Source organism: Myotis yumanensis, unplaced genomic scaffold, assembly GCF_028538775.1.
Source record: "Myotis yumanensis isolate MYYU_CA2020_CCGP unplaced genomic scaffold, mMyoYum1.0.hap1 SCAF_12, whole genome shotgun sequence".
NCBI lineage: Eukaryota > Metazoa > Chordata > Mammalia > Chiroptera > Vespertilionidae > Myotis > Myotis yumanensis.
In genome coordinates, this window is record NW_027223763.1 from 11,922,955 (window position 1) to 11,938,965 (window position 16,011).

A 16,011-nucleotide genomic window follows, 5' to 3' on the forward strand; every position below is an offset into this window, starting at 1 on the left:
CCTGCAGGCATTCTATTTGGTCTGACGTGAGAGTTTTCAAACCACGTTTCTCGGAAAAAGTATATAGTTCAATGAGGGCGATCTAGGGACTTTGCATCTTTCAGATTTTAATTCATTTTTAAAAAATTATGTTTCTCAGAGGGAAGGTGGGAGTGGAGAGAGATTAACCAATTAACTTAATATGCATATATGCATAACCCATGGACACACACAATAGTGTGGTGAAGGCCTGAGGAGGGAGTGGGTGTAGAGGGAGGGGGTAATTGGGGAAAAAAAGGGGACATCTGTTATAGTTTCAACAATAAAGATTTAAAAAATCTCTAAACACTCAGCAGTTACATGCTAGGATGTAGGGCACTAGAGAGCGCCTCCACGTTATGTTTTATGCAGGCCTCATTAAAATAATCTCCTGTCATCTCTGTTTCATTGAGGAGGGCATTGAGAATGGAGTCGAGGTGCTAACAAGCTCATGCTATTTACAACGACATGTCTTACGAATCAGGATTTCCTACCCTTGTGCAACCCAAACAAAATGCGGCAGCGACTATGATGCTAGGGCGACACAGGTTGTACAACTGTCACCCATGACTCCTGATTTCAAAACGTTTGTATTCATCAAATAACCTTACTGTTTTCACTGATTCACTATACGTGTTATGCATTTGACCTTATACAAAGCACTTCGAGTGTTGAAAAACACTCTAACTGGTTTTATATATCACAATGCTGCTTAATCTTTGTACCCCCAGCATTAGCAAATAGCTGGCAATCAGCCTGGGCTTAATAAATGTTAGCTGAACGAGGTAGGAAGACAGCATACAGGGTGAAGACTGGGTCAGAGACAATATTCAAAATATTCAGAATAAGACTGTAAAGAAGCAGAGGGAGAAGCAAGGAGAGAGAGCAAGGTCTACCTTTCCCCTTCCCTGGACACTTGGCCGATCAGAAGGGGCTGCGTGCAGGCAGGGGTAGTCTCTAACTCTCCTCTCAGGATCATGCCCGGCACATTCCACTGAATGTGGGTGCTATAAGCATGTGCTACCTAATGGGCCATGATGGTTACTGCAGGTCAAACTAGTGAAGAGAGGGCTGAAATCCTTGAGATGTGGATGAGAGTAATTCACCAACATGGGAGGGGTAGGTCACTAACAATGTGTTAAAATGCAACAGTCCCTTCATGAAATATTCACCACTTGAAGCACGTCTAATATTAAAGATTAAAAGTCCTGGGATTTGTCCTCGAGACTCCCAAGACTGATTTATGATCTGCCACCAGCCACAGTCCTCATGATTCATAATGGGAGAGGTGAAAGTGTGAGCTCTGGCGCAGGGACAGGGAGTCAGGCTGGGGCGGGCCAGGAGGGCTGCTGGGAAGGGCAATGGCAGAAGTACCTGTCTCTCTGATCAGTGACTCCGCAGGAAACAGCACAGGTCGTTTCTCCTCCTTTCCCTCCTTTTGGGAATATTAGTGAGAATGAAAAATCTATATGGGAAAAGGATGCCGCTCTGTTTTGCTCTTTCTTTCTCGTGTGCTTACGAGGCAAGTTTCCCCTGCCTCTGTACGGATCATTAATTACTGACGCTCATTATACAACAAATATGTATTTTGCCAATGAGAGGCATCCACCCTGGGGGAGCGAGGGGGCGGCAGAAGGCTGCCTGGAGAACAAGATGTGAGGCAGAGGGAAAAGTGAATGAACGCTGCCTCCAGACAGACCTGGGTTCCAGTCCTCACTTTCTTTCTTCCTAGACCCATGGTCTTGGGAAACTGACCTTATCTTCTCGGGACTCGGTTTTGTCATCTATAGAATGGGATGGCAGTGCCGTCACTCTCACAGAGCTGATGCGAGATTACACTGAAGTGGTCAAGGGTGAAGCTCATGGTTCAGTCTCCTCCCCTTTTCCTTTCCCTGAATTCTGATATGTCCCAACATAGCAGCTCTAGGGACTCAGTTTCCCCGTCTGCAAGATGGAAAACTATAGTAGATGTTCCTCAATTTCGAGCACCAATGAGAGTCCGTAGTCTGTGTTGCCTTTCCAGATCCCCAAACCCTGCTTTCTGGACACTGTGTGTTTCAGCCTTCGCCTTGATCTCCCTTAGCAGCTGGGCCAGGTGTCTGCGGCAAGATGTCCATCAATGCCGGGGCTATTGGCTTTATTGACTTCTGTTTCCCATTTCGCTGGCTCAGCCTACCCTCCACTATTTGCAACTGAGCATTTCCTTCTTGCAAGATGCAAGCCTCTGACAGCCAGAGCTGAGGATGGAGCCCTCCCCCGTGAGGCCTTTCCTCGGTCCTGCCCCTGCACACGAAGGGCAGCCAGGCGGCCAAAGAGCAGCGCAGGCCTACCAGGTGCCCATGCTCCGTCACTGCGCGCACTACAGAGGCTCCGGCAAGGACGGGGCTGCACCCATCTCGCTCACCGCTGCGTCCGATGCCTGCTGCACTGCCTGGCACCTACACAAGTGAGGGGTGCGTTTCACAAGAGTAATCCTATGCCAATGGGATGCGGAAACTTTTTAAATAATTTGCCTGTTCTCCCCACTAACCTGGGAGTTTCTTGTTTGCAGAAACCTTTTTTTTTTAAATATTTTTATTGATTTCAGAGAGAAAGGGAGAGGTAGAAACATCAATGATGAGAGAGACTCTCTGATCGGCTGCTTCCTGTACGCCTCCTACTGGGGATTGAGCCTACAACCCAGACATGTGCTCTGACCAGGAATTGAACTGTGACCTCCTGGTTCATAGGTCGATGCTCAACCACTCAGCCACACCAGCCAGGCAGAAACCTTTTCTTAATCATCTCCACATCCTACCAATTAGTATAGTGCCCGACAGTGCATTTGATAAATAAACACATGAACAGAGGGGTGAGTTAGTGAATATATAAATATGTTCTAATGTTCATACATTCAAGGTGACTTCATTTAGAATAATGACGGTTCTGCTGAAGATTGAAAGTAACATTCATATATCTATGACATGTACTTGCCAAGGAGATGGAAAGTGTAAACATGAGTGCTGGTGAGATGTCTAAAATAGAATTGCATTTCACATCAGAGAAGGAAGAGCTCTGAAAGATCCTCTAGTTCCGATAGTTTTGCAGAAGGGAAACACAGCTCAGAGAGGGGCAGCATTTGGCCAAATCACAGGATTAGAACCCAGGGTGCTTGGCCATGACCTCAGCATCCTTTCCCGACACTGTTGCCTCAGTCACTCAACATTATGCCTGGCGACATTTTCTAGGGACACTATTTTCCCCTTGACCCTCCTCTGACATGTCTGAGTGTCCTACAATGACAATGTATTGCATTTATAAACAGGGATTTTTATTTTAATTTTATATTTTTGGTTAATCTTTACCCAAGGATATTTTTCATTGATTTTTAGAGAGAGTTGAAGGAAGGGGGAGAGACAGAGAGAGAGAGAACATTGATGTGAGAGAGACACATTGATTGGTTGCCTCCCGCACGTGGCCCGACCTGGGCCCAGGGATCGAGTCTGCAACCAGGTACATGGCCTTGACTGGAATTGAACCTGAGACCCCTCAGTCCATAAGCTAATGCTCTAACCACTGAGAAAAATCTGCAAGGGCTATTTTTTTTAATATGATGAATTTGAAATAATCTTAATAGATTAAAAACATACATTTATATGGAATTTATAATGCAGACCTTAAAAAAAAAAGAGTTTACTCTCTTCATTAAAGTGGTTCCCTTATGGGAATTCAATGAAATAGACTTTCATTGTGCTAATTACTAGAACTCTGTATTATTAGCTGTAGATGAGTTGCACTGCTTTTAACATATTTATTTTTTTCCACTTATTGAATTCTCACTTTTTGTTACATGCATTCTCACTGCATAAACAGTTGGGTAAAAACAACAGAATCCCTCAATTATGAACAATCTTGAGTTTATCTTGTTTGAGGCTCTCCTAAATCACTTAGAAACAGACAGCGACTCATGGGAACTATGTAGGGCTGGTGGGCTGGAGAGAGGATTCAGACTGTGGGCCCTGGAGTCATCGAGTCATCTCGTTTTGGATGTACATCAGGGCTCTGCCTCTTAGCACTTAGCATTTGTATGAACTTGACCAAGTCGCTTCGCCTCTCCAAGTCTTTTTCCTAATCTGTGATGAGTGATATCAATGATCTGCTGGAATGATCAGAGATATATCTGAAAAGTCCTCAGAGCAATCTTGGGCACCTTTCTTCTTGTTGAAAACATCATACCTGCTTTGAGTTTTTGTTACAATTGTTCCTGGATCAAAGGGGCCAATTTAGCCTCTTGTTTTAGTGGAAAGAGAAAATGCTTTCTAGAGGAAGCATGGTCTCAATGTCGGTGTATAAGCCCTTTGCAAAGCCAAAGGGACTTCAGTTTCTTTATCTGCAAATCAGGGCAGCTTTAATGAAATCATCTACAGGGCTGACCCATGTGCTTCCAGAAACAGCAACACCTGTTGCTTTTTTCTATGGCTTCTCCCACCGACCCGGGCACAGGAGGGTGGAGCATCAGCCAGAGGATGCTGCCCGCTCTGTCCCCCACCGCTCAGAGGAGCCCGTCACCTGCCCACAAGAGGGCTAGATAAGTGCAAAGCCTTCTTCCCGAGTCACCCGGCTGTCTGGCTCCACTCCTCCCACCCTGTCATCCTCTTATGATTCCATTTTCAACAGTCATCACGTATCACCACAGGCCAGGGACACCGGCCGCTGTTCACTTTCTTATTGACTCTTCTTGTGGCTGTTGCTTAGAAAGGCATCTCCCTGGGCTCTCGGAGAAATAGCGTGCGTGGCACCCTTTTCTGTTCGACTCTGAGTGGCTGCCTTGAGCCTCTTTGTGTTTGTGCCACTGGAGTCCAACTCAGGGCCAGGCATGTGGTGGGGGAGGCATGGGCTCGGCCTAATATGACTGGGGCCTGCTCTGTGCTAGGACTAGTGGAAGACACTCGAAATAAGTTATTGTATATCACCTCACAGGTCACCCCAGGACTAGTATGAGGAGGAAGGTACTAGTGTCCACACTGTAAAATAAGAAAGCCGAAGTACAGCCTCGATTAGTCACTTGCTGAAGGTCATAGTCAGGTCTTCAACACTCATGTTCTTTCACATAATCCCAAACATCACAACAATGAGCATGACCGCAAGGGTAAGAGCAAGGAGAGCTGCCTTTAGTTCAATGATCACTGACAACAAGGGTAGGAGAAGAAGGGCACCTGCAGTCACATCCTGCTGATTTCTAAACTTTCACCATATTTAAAGGCTAAGAATGGCTCTTCAAGTATCCCGTCCAAATGATAATACACTATGCAGGACTGTACTGGATTCATAACCTAAGTACTGAGGGTTGTTGGATTGATTTTCTGCTAGCAGGGGCCAGACCCAGGACTGACATCAGACCTTCTGCTAATTGAGCATCTACTATGTGCTGACCTCAGCCAAATAAGTTCTGGTATCCATGACAACACGGGGAGGAAGTTTTATTGGCTCCACTTTAAATTATGTGAAGTTGAGTAAGCTGTCCAAGGTTGAGAAGGAAAGAGCCAAGATCCCAGCCCAGCATCTTTCTGATTCTTCCTTCCCAAGCTATGTGATGGCTCTAGGAGGAATACCTTAAGGGAGATGGAAAAGGGCTCAAAAACAGGAAATCAGGGGGTGTTGAAGGTCAGTCTACCCTGTGGTGGATTGAATTATTGTTGTCCACGGAGGAGAGACCATGGACGGAGAGGGAGTGAGAGGTGAGGGGGAAATTAAGTGGCAAAATGATTATTTAGTAAAGGAATGAGATGCTCTTGGCAGCTATAAATGCAGGCAGTGCCATCGGGGCATACATCTTCTAATGCAGACTCCCCTGCAACCTTGGGCAAATCACTGTACTTGCCCTCGGTCTCCCCATCTATAAAAACGAGTACCTAGTACTCAGAGATACCCAAATACCCTCTCATACCATGTTCAAATCCTAGTCCTTGATTCCTCCTCTAATATACTCTGGTCTTTTTAAAAAAATATATTTTTATTTATTTCAGAGAGGAAGGGAGTGGCAGAGAGAGACAGAAACAACAGTGATGAGAGAGACTCATTAATCGGCTGCCTCCTGCACATCCCACACTGTGGATAGAGCCGGCAACCCTGGCATGTGCCCTGACCAGGAATCGAACCATGACCTTCTGGTTCATAGGTTGATGCTCAACCACTGAGCCATGCCGCCCAGGCTAATATACTCCGGTCTTATCTTTTGAAGTCAGGGTCTCCCTTGGGACTGGAGGAGGCGACGGGTATGTGGGGGAGGGCTAGGAGCTTGGGAGGCAGAGTCACGTGACTGGAGTGAAATAACAAGGGAACATAATTCGGACATTTATAAATGAGGTTGTCTTCTTTGGAGGTTTAACAGCCAAATGTGCAGTGTGAACACGGCAGGCCCCTCCCTGCCTGGGACTCAGCCTCTCTAACTGCATAGTGAGGAGGTGGGTCTTGATGACATCTAAGCAACCTCTCTTGCCCATCTCTGCCCCGCCCCCCTTTTCTCTTATACTGCTGGGATGAGACGTTTCAGCCTTGCTCTTCTCAAGGCATTTGAGAAAACTTAGACACCAGCATTTCAGCGGCTGACCCCTCATTGTCATTCATCACCATACCTCTGAGAGCAAGAAAAAGGAAAAAAATAGAGGCCAAAAAGTTTTGGTGCCATCAGCGGGTGATCGGGTCAGAGAGATCAGAGTCCGTAATCTTGGCGACTTAGGGACTAACTGGCATTGACCCAGATCACGTGGGCAGCCGTGGGGGGTGGCCAGGGGTCTGAGAGGCCATGAGCCAGGCGCCCTCTTCAGGGTCTCAGCCAGGGTGACACCTCTCCACTGGCTCCATTCTCTCTCCTCCTAACCTCCTCCATCCCTGAATTATCTACAGATTCGTGCTGGGGAGAAAAGCATGCGGCTAAGAGACTCCCTGAAAATTACGGCTGACTGAGAAGGAAAGGGTGAAGAAATCTCATCGATGGCCTGGGGCAGATACAATGCAGCCATCTCCAACATCCAGGAAGGATGTCATTCCAGTTGAAGAACCTGGAATTCCTGACACAGGCGCACAGGTGGGCCTGCTGGGCGAGGGGTCCCTGCAGCTGTGACCCCGCCGGTTAACATGTGGCCTTTCTCCAGCCCCTTCACCTCTGAGCCTCATCCCACTCACCTAGAAGCTGGGGAACAGCCCCCGGGCCTCTCCCATTCACAAGGATGCAGTGAGGATAAAATACACACTATTCTATTGAGAACGCATGATGATGAATCATGCACTTGTTCACTGCTTGAATAAACCTGAAACAGCAAAGTGAAAAATACAAAATAAATTAAGCAGAGGGTAATTACTCACTTTGCAAAAGAGTTCTTTACAAAAGAGAAGCAATGATGGCTTTTTCAAGCATCGGCTATTTTATGGGTTTAAAATAAAAATCACTAATAAAATTAGAGCCAAGATGTGCCCTGAGTACCGTGGGCCACATGTACGTGACCCGCCCAAGCCACGGATGCCATATGCAAGGGGTTCAGACACCCCAGGGTGGGAGAGCCTGTGGGTAGCCTGTGACTTCTGCCCTCTGCTTTAGACAGTCCCTTGCTCAGAATGGCCCCAGCCTCAGCTGCCGGCAGATGGCCAGGGTCACAGCGAGCTTCCATGGAAACTGGAGAATTGTCCTTCCCACTTCCTTCCATCTGGAATATTATACCATTTACATAATGTGTACATTCAGCTGAACCGGCCAATTTTCACTTTGCTAGTCTCACGCCTGATTATATGAAATTCTTGTTCTTACTCCCCCGCACCTCTGTATCTCTCTTCTCTTTCATGGGTCTCCCCATCCGTCACCTCTGCCTGCCTTTATTTCTCAATCTTTGTGGTTTTGTAGCTGCCTCAGTTTCTCTCTTTGGTCTCTGCTTCTCCAGTTTTCTCAGTGTGTGTGTTTCTGTCTCTGTTCTGCTCTACACCTTGCTTCCCTTGATAGCACCATCAGTGCAAAGAAATTGAGTTTGGGTCAGAGGCCCAAGTTAAATCCCCAGACTCACCTTAATTTCATCCATCCACAAAGGGAGTCTATAAAAGGAGAGTGTGTCTATAACTTCAAGGGTTAACGTGAAGCTCACATAAACTATAGCATGCAAGGGTGCCTGGAACAAAGACAACATTCATTGTCTGCTAATGCCATCTCTTCTTTTTCACCCCATACCCTGGCCAGCCCCCACTTTCTGGTATGAATTTAATTGAAAATCAGTGCCACTTCCCATCAGTTTCTCTCCTTTTTTAAATTGAATTTATTGGGGTGACATTGGCTAATAAAATTATATAGGTTTCAGGTGTACAATTCTATACTACATCATCTGTATAGTTACTGTGTGTTCACCGCTCCAAGTCAGATCTCCTTCCATCAGCTTCACTTACAAAACATCTTTACACCACACTGGCTGGTATGTGATGGAGAATTGTTGTGAATCATTAAAATTAAGCAGCGTGTGTCCACGTGGCCCACGCCAAGCCTCAAAAGGGAGTCAGGATTTGCTGGCATGCCCATTTCCGGTCACTAGGGAGATTACAGCAGGCTGTGTACACTGTCCAGGGAGAGGCACCTGACCTCGCGTGACCTGTATAGTGAGGAGTGTGAAATCCTGACGCGCTGTCCTGTGGGACAGTCTGTGTGTGCCTTCTCCACCCCCTGTGGTCGCTACAGAGCCAATTAATGAAGTTTTAATTAAGGGACATTTAATACTGTAACCAGGAGGTGGGTATGGAAATACACACACACACACACACACACACACACAGGCCTTTAATCATCTACAATGACGTGAAAGCTGCCTTCAGTCAAGAGAGAGGAGAAAGGACAGTGTGGTGCAATGGGCTGGTTCCCTACCTATGGTATCAAACAACCAGAAACGGCTATTGCTAAGCGCATGTGTGTTTTAAGTGGTTCTGTGGAGACCCTTTCTGCTCAGATCTGTCTTCATGCCTTCAAATCCATCACAGTTAAGTCCTCTGTGGGTTAAGCATTGCCAACATCGGGGGTTCTTTTTGCCCCTGATTCAATAATTCCCATTTGTTGAATATTTGACATATAATGTGGCAGGTACTTTGTATTGATTATAATCATCATAATAACCTGGCAAAGTTATAATAATTTGATGAAAAGGAGCAGGAAATAGAGGCTTGGGGGGAAATGAAGCCATTTGCTCAAAACCATACCACTAGTTAGAGGCAAAGCCAAGATTTCAGCCCAGGTCTGTCTGAATTCGATGCCTGGACTATTTCAGTTTTTGTCTGACTGCCTCTCTAGAAACAAAACAGCCCACCATGTGGGCAGCGCAGTTTGGAGCAAATTAAGGGGGTGGAAGTGTCTTGTCTGTAGTTCCCCCCAAATTCATATGTTGAACCCTTAGTCCCCAATGTGATGGTATGTGGAGATGGGCCTTTGGGAGGTAATTAGGGTTAGATGAAGTCGTGAGGGTGGGGCCCTCATGATGGAATTAGTGTCCTTATAAGAAGAGGGTGGTCTCTCTCTCTCTCTCTCTCTCTCTCTCTCTCTCCCTGCACCCACCCAGGAAAGGCCATGTGAGGACAAAATGAGAAGCTGAGAAGATGACCATCTGCAATCCAGGTGGAGAACCCTCACCAGGAACCAATTCTGAGACATCCTGATCTTGGACTTCTAGCCTCCAGAGCTGTGAGATACACGTTTCTGTTGTTCCAGCCACCAGTCGATGAAATTTTTTTTGTGAGAACCCGAGCAGAATAAGACCTTGTCATCCTCCCCTGGGCCCTTTCTGTAGAGACAGAGTGAACACTGGTCCTGAGACCCCTACACATGGAGGGGAACACAGCAGTAGCATTTTTCATCGCTATTGTCAAAACATGAAACCAGCTCCTTAGACAGGAAGTTCTAATGGACAGGGAGGGCAGCTGCTGTTGCTCACTACCCAATACAGAGCACAGTGCCTGGCATATAACCAGTGCTTGCTCAACAACTGCAATAAATTAAATGCACTATCTGGGTTCCAAGCACTCTCCACCTCCATGGCTATGTCCCTGGCCCAGGCCACCATCAACTCTCGCCTACATTATCCCATCAGCCTTCTAATTGGCCTCCCTCCTACCACTCTTGCCTCTATCCCTAGATATTTTTCTCAAGAGAGTGGCCAGAGAGATCCTCCCAAAATATAGGTCAGCTGGCATATGTCCTCAGCTCGAGTTCCCCTGAGGAGCCCACTGCATTCAGACTGAAAGCCGAGGTCCTTGCAGTGTCTACGAGGCCCCACAGGCTTAGCCTTTCGTCCTTCTGTGACCCCATCGTATGTCCTCCTAATACCCAGGGAAGGTGAGCCACCTCCTCCTCCATGATCTTCCTCAAACATGTGAGGCCCAATCTGCCCTTAAAGGGCCCTAATTCAATTTACAATCACTCCTCTCTTCCATATCCACAGCCCCCTCTTCTCGGAGCCCCTTCACATAAAGTAACACATCATCTTCTAGCATATGATACAATCTGTTTATTTGTTACTACACATATTCCAGTGACCTGTCTACCCCTTGCCCCCACCTGTCTGCCCCCCCTGCCACCACTGCTCCAGGATGGTGGCGATTTTTATCTGTTCTGCTCATTGTCAGGGCCTGGCATCCTGATGACATTAGGTGCCAGAGATGGACAGAGCATTGCTTTCGGTGAAGTTGACAGTACCTAAAACTTGGGAGCTGGAGAACACTTAGAAAGATTCTCATGTAAATTATGAATGGAGAAAAGGAGGCCTAGAGAACAAAGCGGCATATCACAGGTCACAGCCGGAGTCAAAATTGCAGATCTAGGAAAGAAGCCCACGGAATTTGTCTCCAAATCCAGTACTTCTTCCATTCACTCATTCCACTACTCATTACTGAACATCAATGGTGTGCTAGACAGTGGGCTGGGTTTGAGAATAAAGCAGTGGGTAACACAGACACGACCCTGCCTTTCCCCAGCACACAGTCTCTCAGATGCTAGTAATTAAACAGAATCACACAATTAGGTTTGTGACTACAAGCTGTGATGATGTATTGATAGTACAGGCTAGTGGTGAGGAGGTTAAACTCTGAAGCCAGACTTCTAGGATTCCAACCTTAACTCCACCACTTCCTAGATGCGTGGCTCTGGGAAAATCCATTAACTTGCGTGATTTATTCCCCTCATCTGCACATGGCGATAACAGGGCATTACATGATGTAACTTCCCACTTTCTAATATCCCTGAAATGAGGACTTGTCTGGTAACGATTAGTGTCTTCTGGTTATTATTGACAGCCTGCTTTCCTTACTGGCACATTAAATATTGCTCCATTTATATCTGATGTTTCTCGGTTTGGTTACAGTCTGACTGTATCTACTGCATAGGGTCATGGAGAGGATTATAGAGGTCAGATATGGGAAGTGCTTGGAAGACTGTCTGATGCACAAGTTTGCACTATGTAATGTGCATTATTATTATTATTATTATTATTTACCATAAAGGGAAAATTGAGTACACTAATGGAGCATAAATGAGGGGCAATGAGTCTCTAGAAGGCCAGCGAAAACCTCCTGGAGGAAGTGGCATTTACGCTGAAACAGGGAGGAGGGGTGAAGAAGTGGCGGTGGGCAGGGAGCAGACTTCTGCTTCCAGAGAGACCTTCAGACTCCCTGTCAGACTGGCTGCTGGAAATGATGCACCATTTACACGTGTGGGAACACTTCACAACATGGAGTGTGGATCCCACTTACTCTCCAACTCCAACCTGTACTTGTGCCCCATCTTCTGTTTCCATGTCCTTGTCTGTTGATAACTCATCGGTCACAGGTATTACAATACATTGAGAAGTTCCCTGGAATCTTTTTCGGAATACCATTTTTGGAGGCCCTTGTATGTTTTTGTAATATACTTGTTGAATACAATTAAATATAGAATCTAATTTAAATGCATTAGACTATACTTTTTAGTGATAAATTCTAGTCTCAGAAATTGAGGGCCGCCTTCCTTTTTTTGGAAAATACCCCAAGGATCACCATCAGAGATACCTCACGTTATCTTCCTACGTGCCACTTTACAATACGAGATTTCAGACCTCTCACATCTTTTCATTTTTTCAAGTTCAGAAGCAAAAGTTGCCTTGAACCTTCAGTGGGATTGGCAAGTTCCCAATAAGGAAAAATGCTCAAGGTCGGTTTTGCAGCCCTTTCCAACCTCGTCCTTCCCCAGGTTTGAGCAGTCAGTCCTGTTGCCTCCCATCGTGGGCTCTCTGACACTTTATGGCCTCGTCTTTGACACAGATTGTCCTTTTCCAAAGGACCGCAACCCTCTTCTACAATATCACCTTTTACAACCCATTTAAATCAAATAGAGCAAGACTCCCAAACAGAGATATAAGATGGTTTCCCTGCAACTCCGACACGCTGCCACAGGTCCACCTCTCCGTTCTGCACCTTCCCCTTGTCCCCAGAGTCCGACTGGGTCCTTTCACTTTTTCACGTTAACTCCTTCTATCAATTCTTTGTCCAAAGGATTCATACGTGCCCCTGAGAGTTCTCTGCAAACACTATCCAAAGAGAATGCCAGACTGCCTCTCTCTTTGCAAAGCAAACTCTCTCACACACGGACTCCCTGAAACAGTAGCTTGTCACTCAGCCTGGGCCCAAATCCCAGCTGTGATACTTAGTAAATATATGACCTTGGGAATGTCAATCATGTACTTTAAGATACAGCTTTGTCGATAGAAAATGGAAGCAATAATAACCACCTAGGATGTTGTTATGGAAACCAAGGTAGTTATGTAAAGTTTCAGCATGATGCTCGGTACGCAGTAAGTGCATAATACATTGTTATTGTTACTCCGGCTTTCATGTACCCCCTCGCTATCTCTCCACAAGGATTCTCTTCACTGTAAGTTACATCTGGTCCTTGTCTAACACCTCCATCTGCTATATATAGATAATGAACCTGCACAAACTGGATGAGTCTGGTGAGATAAACGGGCTTTTATAATTAACGTTCATTTACATGGACTTTAAGCAGAACAACCTTGGTTGGCTGTTGTTCTCTGAATGGCTTTTGTTGAAAATGGTTTTTTAAAGTTTGATTCCATTATCTTGCATGTCTGAATAATAAGACATGGGGCACATTAATTGACAATCAGTTAGACAAGGTATTGTTTAAATCAGGTCCCAGTCAAGTTCAAGACCAAGGAGTGGTGGGGTTCATGGCATTGTGGATTCTGAGGATCAGAGGGGCTCACTTCATGGAGGACTGATTTCCCCAGTTGAGGCCCCTCAGAGTAGTAGCATATAGACACAGACCAATCCTGAACAGGTAAGAGATAGAGCTTACATTAACTGAGTTCAAGAAAGACTAGTACCCATTTCGAGAGAGAAGGAGACTCCCAGAAGAGAATTAGCTGCACCAGATAAAGGTTCAACAAAAAACAAATCTCCAAGGGAAGGCGGGGGTGGGGAATTGGGGAGAGATTGACAGGGGAGCTTATAGACACAGACAGTATATGTGAAGGCCTGGGAGGGATGGGTGCAGAGTGGAGGGGGTCAGTGGGAAAAAAGGGGGGCATTTGTAATACTTTCAACAATAAAGATAAATTATAAAACAAAAACATTTAGCCTAAATGACATTGTCAGTGCCCAAAGAGCTATCTATGGTCCTGACCTCAGAACAAGGCACCCAATCTATTGCCCAGGCCTTAACATTTCAGTAACTGAAACTTGTTCCTCATCCATCCATCCACACATCCATCCATCCATCCATCCATCCATCCATCCATCCATCCATCCAAAAAAATGCATTGATGCAGGAACTGTTTCAATCCCTGCGATATGGCAATAAACAATATGAGCAAAGGCAAGTTCTTATAAAACTTATGTTCTCATATACACATCTCTCTTTTCTGGTGTGATAGAAAGTTGGCTCTCTCCTGCTCATTTAACTGCACATCTCACCTATGCACTACTCGACTTAAATTCCTACACATCTGCTACGTTACCTAGAAACCCACCATGTTACAATCTCTTTCAAGGCAGGGCGTTTTCCATCTCTGTGAATTCTTGGACTCTACAACTTCGCAAAATCCTTGTGTCCCTTTAAACTTTAGTAATACATGGTTCCAGCAAATATGAGAAACAATATGTGAACCTGAGAAATATTTAGTGAGATATAAGAAACATGCATGATGACATAACTACACCCAGGGTATTATCATTTCATTCCAATTGCAAATGAAAAGTGGCTGCTGAAGACAAGAAAATAAACTGATTTTGATGGTGAACATGACTGAAGTTCCTATCAATTTGAAAAGAAAATTCAATCTACTTTAAATGCCACCTACAAATTGTTTCAATCATACTTATGCTCTAAGTTATTAGTGCTTAAAAGGTCATAGAAACACAGATTTTGCGCTGGAAAATACCTCAGGAACTATTCAAGGTTGCAATTTGTATCTTGCTACTAATTTACTGAGTGACACTGGGCAACCTGCTTAGCCTTGGTGGCCCTCGGTCTCCCCATCTGATGAGGCTAGATGACCTCCACAGACCTGTATTGTATCTAAAGTATGTGTCCACTAAGCTCTTTGTTGGAGAGAGGGAACATACAGGTTCATGGTATGTGACATGCCCAAGGTTACTGGCAAATCTGTGGCAAAGCTGGCACTGGGATTGAGGGCCTGGGACTTTGTTCATTGCACACGTTTAAAAGTCACACGGGGACTAAAGGAAAGGTCAGCAGACAGGAATGTCCAGGTTACTGTAAGTTTCACGTTAGGTGGTCAGGCCCTAGAGGACAGGGACTCTAACTCACTTTCTTCTCCCATAATCCAATACCGTTGTTCATTGCTGGATTCAAGGTATCTCTTAAAATACAGGGTGTCCCAAAAAATGTTCACACACTTTTTTTTTGATAGCTCAATTGATATTTATTTCTTTTCAGATTTAACGCACTGGAATGAATAATTATTCAAAGTGTGTATACATTTTGGGGACACTCTGTATTTGGCACATTATTTGAAATTTATTAAATTAATTAAGTGAAGACACAACTGACTGAATAACTGGTTATACAAATAAAATTAGGCACTATGTTTGGAGTGCCCACTGTATATTAAGACACTACAGTCGGTGAATTTTAAACTTCATTTCTCATCTCATTCTCACAACAACCCTGCAGAATAAGAACTATTCTCCTAATTTTCACATAGGTCAAAAATGAGGCTTGTATATGTTTAATGACTTGTCCAAAGGTCCACAACCAGCAATTAGAGAAACAAGGATCTGAACCCAGTTCTGTCTTACTGCGAAGGACATCCCAGTTCTACTCTGGTTCACTAAATGCTTGGATGAGGCAATAAATAGATGAATGGATTCATGACTAAATGAATGAGTGTTCTGCTGTGGTCTCATGTGGTTTGGGCCATAAGATTTTCTATACAGAATTTAGCATGATACCACACACGCACAGAACTAGAAATGTCACAATAAGATTCACCTAAGATGACATTCTTCAGAGACAAAGCCTGACCATTTGAACTGTTTGGTGCTCCGTGTCATGGGACTAGAGCACGCAGTCCTCGCATGTCCACTTTCTGTCTTCAAAGTGGGAACAAGGAGCAATGGTAGTCTATTTTGGGAAGGAACAAGCCTGCACTGAGCCTTCACTGAGGCACGTCTTTGCCTTGGTTCTTGATTGGTCTGTTCTCATCCCACCCACTGTTATGATGGTAAATATTTAATGATTGGCCTCGCAAGGAAAATAAGCCGTGCTTTGTAATATTTACTAATTTTACAAAAATTGTGGATTTTTGGCTCATACTAGCCAATTTCCAAGCTAGTTACATGACATAACTGAACAAAGAGATGGAAAGAGATGATAACAATCAACTCTCAGGAGTCCATACAAGCCAGTTCCAGTACACCATGGATCCAATTCCATAATCAGGCCTGTGAGTGGTCCTACTTGTTAAAAATCCCTGGAAAAAC

General features: G+C 45.0%; 1 protein-coding gene across 3 annotated transcripts in view; it reads right to left on the reverse strand.

Moving 5' to 3' along the window:
- Positions 1–16,011, reverse strand: part of ASTN2 (astrotactin 2) — a 759,574-nt gene that overhangs the window by 407,080 nt on the left and 336,483 nt on the right. The gene's annotated exons all lie outside the window — the stretch shown is intronic.